The sequence below is a fragment of the Vombatus ursinus genome, unplaced genomic scaffold, assembly GCF_900497805.2.
Source record: "Vombatus ursinus unplaced genomic scaffold, bare-nosed wombat genome assembly UNPS02014773.1, whole genome shotgun sequence".
Classification (NCBI taxonomy): domain Eukaryota; kingdom Metazoa; phylum Chordata; class Mammalia; order Diprotodontia; family Vombatidae; genus Vombatus; species Vombatus ursinus.
The window spans coordinates 23,233,573-23,246,014 of NW_020954551.1; the positions used below are offsets into that span (position 1 = coordinate 23,233,573).

General features: G+C 35.0%; 1 pseudogene; it reads left to right on the plus strand.

The window, feature by feature from the left end:
- Positions 1-1,714: 1,714 nt before the first annotated feature.
- Positions 1,715-2,020, plus strand: LOC114044333 (annotated as a pseudogene).
- Positions 2,021-12,442: the final 10,422 nt, after the last annotated feature.

Consider the following 12,442-nt stretch of genomic DNA (forward strand, 5'->3'; position numbering starts at 1 on the left):
GGATCTTTTGGTTTATCAAACACTGGATTATTATAGTCATTTACAAATGTGTGTTATGTACCTGATCCACCACTCTATTTCTTAGCCAGTACCGAATTGTTTCAATGATTATTTCGGTATAATTTGAAATCTAGTACTGCTAAGTCATCTTCCTTTTAGTTTTTTTTTTAAATGATCTTCTTGATATCCTTTATCTTTTGTTCTTCTAGATGATTTATTTTTTAGTAACAAAATAATTATTTGGTAGTTTGATTGGTATGGCACAGAATAAGTAAATGAACTTAGGTAGAATCGTCATTTTTATTATGATGGCTCAGACTATGACAATTAATATTCCTCTAATTGTTTAGATTTATCTTTATCTGTGTGAAAAGTATTTTTAATTGTATTCATATAGTCCCTGGCTTTGTCTTGGTAGGTAAACTCCCAAATATTTTATAACATCTGCTGTTATTTTTAAAGGAATTTCTCTTTCTAGATCTTCTTTCTGGGTTTTGTTGATACTATATAGAAATGTTGATGATTTATATGAGTTTACTTAATTTTTTTTGTATTGATACTCATTAAGGGAATTGGTCTACAGTTTTTCTTTTTGATTGCTTGCTTTTGCTCTCCCTGGTTTAAGTATAAAAACCATGATTTATGTTATGAAAGGAATTTTGTAGGACTCCTTCTTTACTCATTTTTCCTTTAATGTAGACTTTAAATATTTTATTTCTTCCCAATTACACATACAAAAATTAAAATTTAAAAAATATAATTCCAAATTTTCTTCCTCCATCCCTTCCTATCCTTGCCCCTCCCTGAGACAATAAGCGATTAGATGCAGATTATATGTGTGTGGTCATGCAAAACATATTTCCAAAGTAACTATGTCACAAAAGAAAACATAGACCAAAAATTCAAGGAAAAATGAAATTTATATATAATATATATATGTATATCTACATATATACACACACACATACACACACATATACTGTCTTTATCTGGAGGTGAATAGCAGATTTGTTTGTTTGTTTTATCATAAGTTTCTTAGAATAGTCTTGGATAACCGTATTGTTGGAAAGAGCTAAATCATTCATAATTGATCATCATATAATATTGCTGTTACTCCTTACCTTGTTCTTTTGGTTCTGCTCACTTAACTTTGCATCAGTTCATGAAAGCCCAGGTTTTTCTGAAAGCAGCCTACTCATCATTTTTTGTAGTGCAATAATATTCTATCACAATCAAATACCACAAATTGTTCAGTCATTCCCAAATCTATGAGCATGTCTTCAATTTCCAATTTTTTTTTTGCACCACCAAAAGAGTTGCTATAAATATTTTTGTACGTGTAGGTACTTTTTTTTTTCCCCCTTTTCAATTTCTTTGGAATACAGACTGAGTAGTTTTGTTTCTGGGTCAAAGGGTATGCACAGTTTATACTTCTAAGCATAAGTCCGAATTGTATTCCAGAATGTTTGGATCAATTCACAATTCCACCAACAGTATTCATTGGTGGCTTGCTCAATTTCTTTTTGTGCAATAGGATTATTTAAGTATTTTATTTCTTCTGCTAATCTAGGCAGTTTACATTTTTGTATTTATCCATTTCGGCAACTGCGCGGCTCTCAGGAGGATCCGACCTTAGTACACTGGTCTTGTCCCTTTCGCTGTTGTTTCGTCATCCGCTCCCGCTTTGGTCATAGTGCGGACTAAGGCCGACTGCATGCCTGGCCTCTACCGCAAAGTGGTGGCGGCTCAAGCGCCCAGGAAGGCCCTGGGTCACTCCTGCTTCGCCAACGCCTCTCCTTTGCCTCCGTCCCGGAAAGTTGAGAATAAATATGCAGGAGGAAACCCAGTATGTGTATGGCCAATGCCCATGCGGCAAAAAGGAATTGGAGAATTCTTTGGGATGTCATCTAAATACTCAGAAAAAGGGAATCAAATTCTCGATAACGCAGAGGCAGGAAATAGTGGCCTAGGAAAACCTAAAAGAAAACCTCATCCTTTGCAACCTGATCACAAAAGATGATGGATATTCAGAAGAAGAATAGAACATTCGTGTGTATCTTTGCTTTCATCAGAATTCTAGAATGTACTTTGGTGTAAATATGTTTGTTTACAATGGTTAAGGTTTATTTTTTTTGTACAGAAATTTAATTAAAAATACTAAAAAAAAATCTGCATAAATTCAGTCAGTAATAAGTAGTTCTGAATGGGAGACTGTAAGATTATTATATGCATATGTATATATATATATATAATTAGCATAGCCATCAATATTAAGTAGTATTTTATTCCTGTTCTTAATACTATAAGCTCCTTGTTTACCAGAAAACCATTACATGGCTTTATAACCAATTTTTGATATTGGAGATTGGCTTGAATCTTTGTGCCACTGCCATTTTATTGGCATCTTTTTTGAAACAGTGCCATATTTTTGTTCTTCATTTGCTTGAAAAGCAGTAGATTTTGCACATTTTACAAACTATTTCCCCAGTATTAACAAAACTGAAGGGATATACTTTTAATGACTGAACTTTCTTTAGAAAGACAGGTTGAATGCAATTTTGAAAGTATTTAGAGAGGTATACTCTAGTTAGGACAATATTGTTCTATTTTTCTCAAATTTTTAATGGATAGTAGTTCATAATGCATTTGATATGTTAAGATTCCTTTTAAGATAAAACATTCGATTTATAGCAGCTCTTTTTGTAGTGGCAAAGCATTGGAAATTGAGGGGATGCCCATCAATTGGGGAATGGCTGAACAAGTTGTGGTATGTGATTGTGATGGAATACTATTGTGCTATAAGGAATGATGAGCAGGAATCTTTCAGAAAAAATCCAGAAAGACTTATAGGAACTGATGCAAAGGGAAGTGAGTAGAACCAGGAGAAAACTGTACGCAGTAACAATATTGTACAATGATCAACAGTGAATGACAGCTATTCTCAGCAATACAATGATCCAAGACAATTCCAAAGGACCTGTGATGAAAAATGCTATCTACCTCCAGAGAAAGAATTAATGGAGTCTGGATGCACATTGAAGCATAATTTTTTCTTTCTTTCTTTTTTTTCCTATTTTTTTTTTGCAACATGACTAATATGGAAGTGTTTTGCATAACTGTACATGAATAATCTATATCAAAATGCTTGCCTTCTGAAGGAAGAGAGGAGGGAAAGAAGATAATTTGGGATTCAAAATTTTAAGGAAATGAATGCTAAAATTATTTTTTACATGTAATTGAGAAAAAAAAGACTTTTAAAAAACATTCATATTAACCAAGAAAGCTGATTGTGTATGAAAAGAACCCTAGATCACAATAATAATTGTTATTTTAATTATAGCTCACATGTAAATAAATAGTGCTTTACAGCTTACAAAATGCTTTCCTGACAGCAACCCCATGTGGTAGATAGCACAAGCAGTAATAATGACAATTCCCATTTCTATAAGAAATTTATTCCAAAGCATTTTCTCCACAACTAAGTGGGATAGATAGGTAGTGTAGGTAATATTAGTATCTCCATTTTCTAGCTGAGAAAGCTGAGGCCCAGACTGACAAAGTAGTTTGCCAAACCTTGAATGTTGGTCTTCTGATTCCATGTCTTGTGCTCTTTTCCTCTTCTGCCATGAGGAAATATTATTTGTCTTAAGTGCTAAATGTCTAAACCTTAAAGGTGAGAGAAAGTATGTATTATCACTGCTGATATGCAATTTTCATTAGTTGCAGAGGCTCTTCTGAATATTCTAAACAAAAATCTCTTGAGATATTTTTTCCCCATTTGTACATAAGACTTTAAGCACTGACAAGAATTTTTATCAAAATTATTGTAATTCCACCTAGCAAAAAAATATGTCCCTGCTGGACTGGAGAAACTAATCTCAGGAAAAAAAATATACGATGCCTGGCACATAGTAGGCACTTAATGGTTGTTCATTGAGTTCATTAGTGAATAGTAGTGTCTTGATTCTTAATTAGGATCACTCAAACAACTTTTAAAAAAAATTAAAGTAGGAATATGTGGCTCTGTTGCCAGATATTTCTCAGGCATAAAATTTATTAGTATACTTTTAAGGTGAAAAGTGAGGACCAAACTGAATCAGAAAGGGCCTATCTTGTGCATGTGTCCAAAGGGTAAAACCTTCATTATATCTTTCATGAGGTAACTAGAGGCATAACTGAGGTAGGTTGATAATACTGTCTCACTTTGTAATCAAACTTTTTGCTCACTGAAATGTCAGATGAAAAAAAAACTAACTTTCATTTAAATATTTGTTTTTCTGGTATGAACAAACTTTGAAATAAAAACCATTTCATAATAATAATAATAACAATAATAACATATATATTCATCTATTTCACTTAGATTGAAAGTTTCACTGGCATATGATTAGGCAAAATAATTCCTAATAATTGCTTTAATTTCATGTTTGTTGGTGGTAAAGTTGTCTTTTTCATTTTTTAAGCACTGGTAAAATTACGTCTTAATACGTGTCACTGGTAATTTGGTTTTCTTATTTCTTTTTTTTTAAATCAAATTAGCCAACGGTTTATCTACTTTCTTTATAAAACCAGTTTTATTTATTAGTTCGATGCTTTTATTTATTCATTCATTCATTTATTTATTTATTATTTATTTATTTATTTTTACTTTCAGTTTTATTAATCTCTGCCTTGATTTTCAGGATTTCCATTTTGGTGTTTAATTGAGAATTTTTTTCTTTTTAGTTCCATTCTTATTCATTGATATGTTCTTTTTCCTCTTTTATTAATATATATATTTAGAAATTTTAAATTTTTCCCAAGGTACCGCTTTAGTTGTATCCCACGAATTTTGAAATGTGGCCTCATTGTTATTCTCAATAATGAACTTACTGTATCTATGGTATTTTCTTTGACCCACTCATTTTTTAGGATTATATCATTTAGTTATGAATTAATTTTCAATCTATGTTTACATTCCTTTTTATTGAATGTAATTTTCATTGCATTATGACCTATATTTAAAATTTTTGCTTTTCTTTATTTGCTTGTGTCTCTGGGCTTCAAGTGTGTTTTTTGGAAGGAATATATTTTTGGATTCTAGTTTCTAATCCAGTCTGAGATCTATTTCCATTTACAGGTGAGTTTATCCTATTCCCATCCACAATTATGATTGCTTACTTTGCATTTCCCTTCATCCAATTTCCTTATGTTTATCTTTCTCTATCTTTTATCTTGTCCCTCTTCTAACATCTGTTTTGCTTTTGACCACTTTCTTCTTTTAACTTCTCTACCTTTTATCAATGCCCCCTTTTCAAATCACCTTCTCCTCTTACTTCACAATTGGGTAAGATAAACTTCTATTATCAATTGAGCGCACACACACACACACACACGCACACACAAACACACACACACATATCTTTGAACCAACTTAGATATTCATAAATTTCAGTTTTTTCCCCCACCCAACATTTACCCTTCTACTACAAAAGCTCTTCCTTGAATGGCTATTTTATGTGATATAATTTTCCCCATTCTTTCTCTCTCTTCCCCCCTTTATCAAAGGCATTCTTTCAAGAATATCCATTTTTTTGGCATCTTCCCAACGTAATCAATTTACTCCTCCACCCTCTTTTCATATAGAGTCCTTCTAACTGCCATAATAATGATATATTTCTTAGAAGTTACATGTAGAGGCAGCTAGATGGCACAGTGGATAGAGCACCAGCCCTAAAGACAGGAGAACCTGAGTTCAAATCCGGGCTCAGACCAAACACTTGACACTTATTAGCTGTGTGATCCTGGGAAAGTCACTTAACCCCAATTGCTAAAAAAAAAAAGAAAAAAAAAGTTACATCTATTTCCTTATAGAAAAATAAACAGTTTAACCTTAATGAGTTCTTTGTTATTTCTCTATTATGTTTTTCTTGAGTCTTGTATTTGAAAGTCTATTTTCTTTTTCTATGTAGCTCCAGTCTTTTCCTTAAGAATTCTTGAGGGTCAGCTAGGTGACGCAGTGTCCCAGGAGTTGCTGAGTTCAAATCTGGCCTCAGACACATAACACTCACTAGCTGAGTGACTCTGGGCAAGTCACTTAACTCCAATTGCCTCATTTAAAAAAAAAAAAAGAATTCTTGAAAGTCCTCTATTTCATTAAATATCTATTTTTTTCCCTTGAAAGCTTACCCAGTTTTGCTAAGTAATTTGTAATTGATTATAATTTCAACTCTTCTTTCTCCCAGAATATCTTCTCAGTCATCCACTTATTTAATAAGGCATCTGCTAAATCTTGTGTAATGTTGACTGTGGCTCCACAATATTTGAATTATTTCTTTTGGCTACTTGAAGAATTTTCTCTTTAATCTGGGAGCTCTGGAATTTGGGTATAATATTTCTGGAAGTTTTCATTTTGGGAATCTCTTTTAGGTTCACCTGCAGGAATCTTTGAAGAGTTAGATTGGTGGACTGTTCAGAGAAATTCTCCTGTCCGAACCATCATTCTAACATTTTCTGATTCTTATTTTGACCCTCCACACCATTTCCTCTTTTGTTGTTGTTGTTGTTGTTGTAACTTCCTTCCTCCTATGTTAGTTGTCATTTATTGTATCCTTCCCACCTCTTGCTTTTTTCAGCTTTCTGAAAGCTGGATTTCTCTGCTTGAACATACTTGCCTCTTTTCTGTTCCCTGAACCTTTTCCATCTGAGAACTCTCATGTAAGGTTCACGGTAAGGGCAAAGTCTCATGGTAAGGACAATAACATGTATTACAGTATATAGAGAACTGGGTATGGAGTCAGGAAGATCTGAGTTAAAATTTTACCTTAGATATTTATGTCCTATGGTACCCTGGGCACATCCTTCTTTGTACTTCAATTTTCTCATCTGCAAAATGAAGGGATTGGGCTCAATGGCTTCTAATCTATTTTCCAACACTAAAATAATAATAATAATAATAATTCTAAAAATATCACAGAACTCTATTTTCCTCAGTTGAGTCTCAGCTCATATAGTCTTTCCACTATTTGATTCATCACCAAGATAAAATCTCTATGTCCTAGTCTCCTTTTGGGTCACTATCCAATCCATAAATATTCCTGGGTAAAAATCAACACTTGTGATATAGTGGAATGAGTCAGTGGACTCAGATACTCAAATAGTGGAGTCAGATACTCTAGTCCTGCCTTGGTTAATTGTGTTACTTTGGGAAAGTTGCCTAACCCCTCTGAGACTCAGTTTCCTCATCCTTGAAATGAGAATGTTGGATGAGGTATCTTCTAAGGTCCTTCCAGACATAAATTTAGGCTCCTATGAGTTATGAGACCCTATGAGCTAACATTAGCCAGCAGACTGGTTTATGTTACTAATTCATTGTGACTCATCTTGAAAAAAGTGAAAGTACAGAGTCTATGGGACTCAGGAGAGTTGAGGTATTTATCTAGGGGATGGGATTGGGGAGGGACACGTCAGCAGTTTGAGCCATCTAGTACAGCAGCGTTTACAAAATGAATCTGGGAAGGAGGAGGGAGGACAGAGTAACTCAGGGGCAAAGACCTCAGGACCCAGGGAGGATATTAAGAAATGGGGTAGAGAGAAGCCAGTTAGAGACTTGTCTACTTCATAATATTTTCCAGGGATTGACCCTGTTAGAGAATTGCAATTTTTTTGGACGGTGAAGCTTCAAAAGGAAATTGACAAATAACATCTGAAGTCCTGTTAAAAAGCAAGGAGACGAAGTTATCCCCTTTGCCTAAGCCCTAATCAGCTTTCTTAGGAGACTCCTAAGAACATAACAGCTCACTTTCTACTCCAGAAACAAAGGCTCGTCTTTTGAATCCTGGCTGCATTCACAAATTAAATAACACTCCTTTAAATAAAGCTTGAAAGGTACAAGTCATTCTATGGCTTTTGACTGACTGAAGCGACGTGGTCCTTATGATCTATTAGGCCAATACTTCACCTGAAGTTGGGTAATATACTATAAGAAATGTGTTAGTCTGGTGGTGTATGACTGGGTAAAAATAAGGTTAGCTGTCAAAAACTCATTCCAGGACCCTGCAAGTTTGGCAGGGGAGAGGAAAGGGGGGCATCATTTTAGGCCTCAAAAAATACGTTTTTCATCTGAGTGAGGAAAAGATGACAAGGCTGAGGTTGAAAGGATTGCAGGCCTAGTGAACTCTTGTGAAAATTACATCTTTCAATAAAGACAGCTGCATGACTAAGACAAGGGTCAGAGCAATGAAGTCCAAATACCATATTGTCTTCCCTCTGGTGTTTATAGGAGGGGAACATTTGTACTTGTAGTACAGAAAGAGATTCATGTAAAACCTCTCTCATCTTTCTGTTGGAAAGAATGATCATGCTCTTTAATACATAAATAGGGCAACTTCCCTGATCTCCTAGGTAGGAGGTTCAAATGACTAAATTTGTGTAATAAACATAAAACATCTGGAATTAGGGCTTGATACATGCCTTAGAATAATGCATGATTATTATTTTCCATATCTTTATTTATAGATCCTTTAGCAACTGTTATTTTACAGGAGGTGATAATATATTCTAAAATGATCTTTAATACTGATATTTTAAAAATCTGTTCTTAAATGTGTATGCATCATCTGAAATAAAAAAAAGTCTTGTAATGTTTTATTCAGTTTTAGTTGTGCTGACTAAATGTGGGGCTGGCATTGCATTTTTAACTATACTTAAAAGTGAGGTGGTTTATTTTTATTCAATGCCTGAGTCCAGTAGTTTCATGGTATGTTGAATCTTCCATAATAGTTTTTCATTGGGGGTGGGGATTGGGGCAGAGTAGCTGGACAGATGATAATCAAAATATCAACAACAATATTAACCCTTAAGTTCAAGTGGGGGAAAAAAGTGTTATTTTGCTTAAAGAACTTACAATAAAAAAAAAAAAAATCACAGCAATTCCTTTAAAAGCTACTTGTGTTGAATATCTACAAAAATGGTCTTTTGCTTTTGTAGCCATTTCCTGTTATTTTTAATCTAGGAAATCCTAGAACAAAGGTTCTTGATATCGGACCCATGAACTTTTCAAAAACAAAGCAAAACATTTCAATGATTATTTGTCAAACAAGGTTTCCTATATATCTTTTTTATGCATTATTTTGAGAAGACATCTATAGGTTTCACTGGACTGCCAAAGAGGTCTTAAAAGTTAAAAAAAAATAACTTTCTTAACAAAAAGTCTTGAGTGGATGCATGAAATGAGTTTCATTTTGTGAATCTGAGAACAGAGAAATTGTATAATCACAGCCTTTCAAATTAAGAACTAGAAAAATGACAAAGAAATCAAAGCAAAAAATAACAGTTTATTGTTACTTGGTTAGCTTAGAAGGACTCCACACATAAAAGAGAAATAAGATGATATGTACCTTTTCAATTCCTAAACTTAAAGACCATGTGAAATGCATTAGAATAATGGTTGCAGAACATTTTTTTTCCCCAGAAAGTCCTGCTTCATGAAATCAGAATGGTTGATCAATATTTAGCAAGTGTGGAAGAAATGGAGGAAAAACTTATAATTTTAGTTATTTGGCCTTGTGCAGACCACAAAGTTTGGTTTCATTGAGTTTTTCATCTTATAGCTACATTTTGTGATATACTAGAGCTATTGTTAAAGAGGATGTAAGTCTGTTAATTATTTCATCAAAATACTCCATCTTCTACACAGAACCATCTTGTGCATAGTTCACATTTTCTAATGTGATGTAGTGGGAAAAACTACAGATTCAGAATTAGGATGTTGTTGGGTTCAAATCCCATCACTGATAATAGATATGATTTTCATAGTCAAGTCACTTGAACTTACTGAGACTCACTATCCTTATTTATAAAATGGAGTAATGATATTTGGAGCACCTGTCATCAAGCTACCACAATTTCACAAAACTTACATGAAAACTAGATTTATTACAAGAGAAATGAACATGAAAGTGGAACCCAAAGGATTTACATTCCATTTAGAAGTTTGCATTTTTATAACAGCAGGACAAACAAAGGAGAAAGAAATACAAATTTCCATCTAAAGGGGTGTGACAGGGGAGGGAGAAAACTACAATATAGTTGTGAAAAGGACAAAACTCTTCCTAAAAGGAAGGAGCAAGATGATGGCAGAAGCAGCACTGTTTTCTCTTGGGAACTGCTGGACTATGAAGATAGTATGGCCTGCTTGTCTACATGGATCCCAGCTGCTAAAACAGTTTTTCAGCCTTGCCCAGACTGACTGGTGCCTGTTTCGACTCCCAAGGACATACAGAGAGTCTAGTTTGGGATGCAAACAACAAATTATGTCAGATGGGGCTTCATCCTTAATGTACTTAGGGTCTCCTGCATGCTCTGGATCCAGTGTTTCTGGAAAATATGGCAACTCTAAAAGACAAGTTAAGGGGACCCCTTAACAGTGCTTAACATAACTCACAATATTGTGGAAATGAAATTAGATAATGTATACAAAGTTTCCTTTCAACCTTAAAGTTCTATGTCAAATTCAGCTAGAATTTTCCTGAGTGGAAATATGGCAGGTTGGGTGCCAATCTGAAAGTTTCAAAGACCTTTCTTGAAGGCTTGCCTCTGATCCATACTAGTTTTGTGGCTATTAAGAGGTCCCTTAACCTGTCAGTGCTATAGTGGGAACATTGTCCCCATTACTCAGACCCTTAAGCCTCCTCTCCTTTGGGGATCTACTCTCCCCCACCCCCTTAAGCTGGGGTTTCCCCTTAAGCTTCTTCTCCCTTAAGGGGCGGGGGATCCTGCTTGGTGTGTTGTGCTTGGCATGTTGTGTTGTGTTTTGTTACCCCCAATAAATGCCTATACTTGATTTGGAGACAGCTTGAGTGAATTTTTTTGGTCCAACCTTGCACCCCAACATTTTGGTGTGTATCCTGAACCTCATCAATAGGAAATTAAAGGTTCTTACACTGTGAAAAGTAGTGCAGTGGTGGAGTGAGCTTCTGGGATGAAGAGGTTTATATGATATAGAGAAAGTCCTAAAGTACCAAAGGTTTAGGGGAATCTTAAAAAAAAAGGTAAAGGAAAGGTGAAATGATTAGATTATTATATTATTTCATTGACTCAAACAATATAGTTAAATTGAAAAACAAATGCTGGGTATCAACTGAAATGAACTAAGTTTGAATCCTGGTTCTGCCACTGACCACATATATGACTTTAGCCAAGTCATTCAATTCCCCTGGGCTTTTTTAATTTTAATCTGAAAACAAAAATGAGAGGTTTGAGTTAGAAAACTTCCAGATATAGATCTATGATCCTATTCTACAGGAGGAGGTTTTCACTTACTCCTTCAAACTAATATAATTTCAGAAAACCTAGACAGTAAGCTAGTTTGGAATTGAGAATTCCGTCTGGAAAGGGAATTGACTTGAAGAGATGAGTTTTGGTCTTCCATCTCCAACCCCACTGACCAGGTGATAACAAACTTCAAACTTGGAAAGGTCAGACCATCCAGAGGGTCCCTGGAGGAAGGATGTGGCAGTGTCTCCAGAGCAGAAGTGGACAGCAGCTGCATCTGCAGCTGAGTGATTCACTGAGGATAAACTGGATACAGAGAGGAAAGGCAGCTTCAGGGCTCAACCAGATCAGTAATCCTTGGACCTCAGAGAGAGCTAGACCTAGTAGGATGTATTTCATGAGGCCTTTGATTTCTTTAAATATAGCTCTGAAATGACAGGCTTTAAAAAGCAAGTTGTCTTTTAAATACTTCAATATGCTTTTAAACCCAAATCACCATGGCTTTCATAAATGACCAATAAGAGCCCCAACCCAAGCCTTTGTGGCTAATTGTTTAGGTTTTGATGGCTTAGAATGAGAGTAAATAACAATTGTTTCCTGTTCAGGCTAGAAACTACTAGGATCTTCCCCTCTAAGACTGATATCTTTGTAATGGTAAATTGGACCATCTTTTGTCTCAACTCTTACTGTGGGATATATGGATGTTGCTTGGGCGTATCATTCAATCAGAGGCTAGAGTCAGGGAGACAGTTTTTCCACAAAAATCCAAGTGGAAACCTTAAGGAATGCAGTCTGGGGGCTAGGTGAAAGTTAAACAAAAGGATTTATATTAGAATAAGAAAACAATCTTGGTGGTGAATAGATTAACAGTCAGGAAACCAGTTCTGAGGTTAAGGTATAGATTAACATAAAAAGGGGTGTTCCAAGTAAGGGCCTGGGGTCAACTGAATTGTGTGGAGTGGGAGATGTAATTAGGGATGCAGATTCATGTGGGGAAATTAGGCATTTTGGATAAGTTGTAACCTCTGTGGTACTCAGTGAATAGGGAAACAGGGGAAGAAAATTTTAATGGAGAATAGGGAATAAAAAGATGTGCATTTATTGAAACATGTGCTCTCGCGTGTGCTCCCATACATGCAGGACAGCCAGCCTTCCCAGGTTGTCAATAAAGTTTCTTCCTGGTTCATGA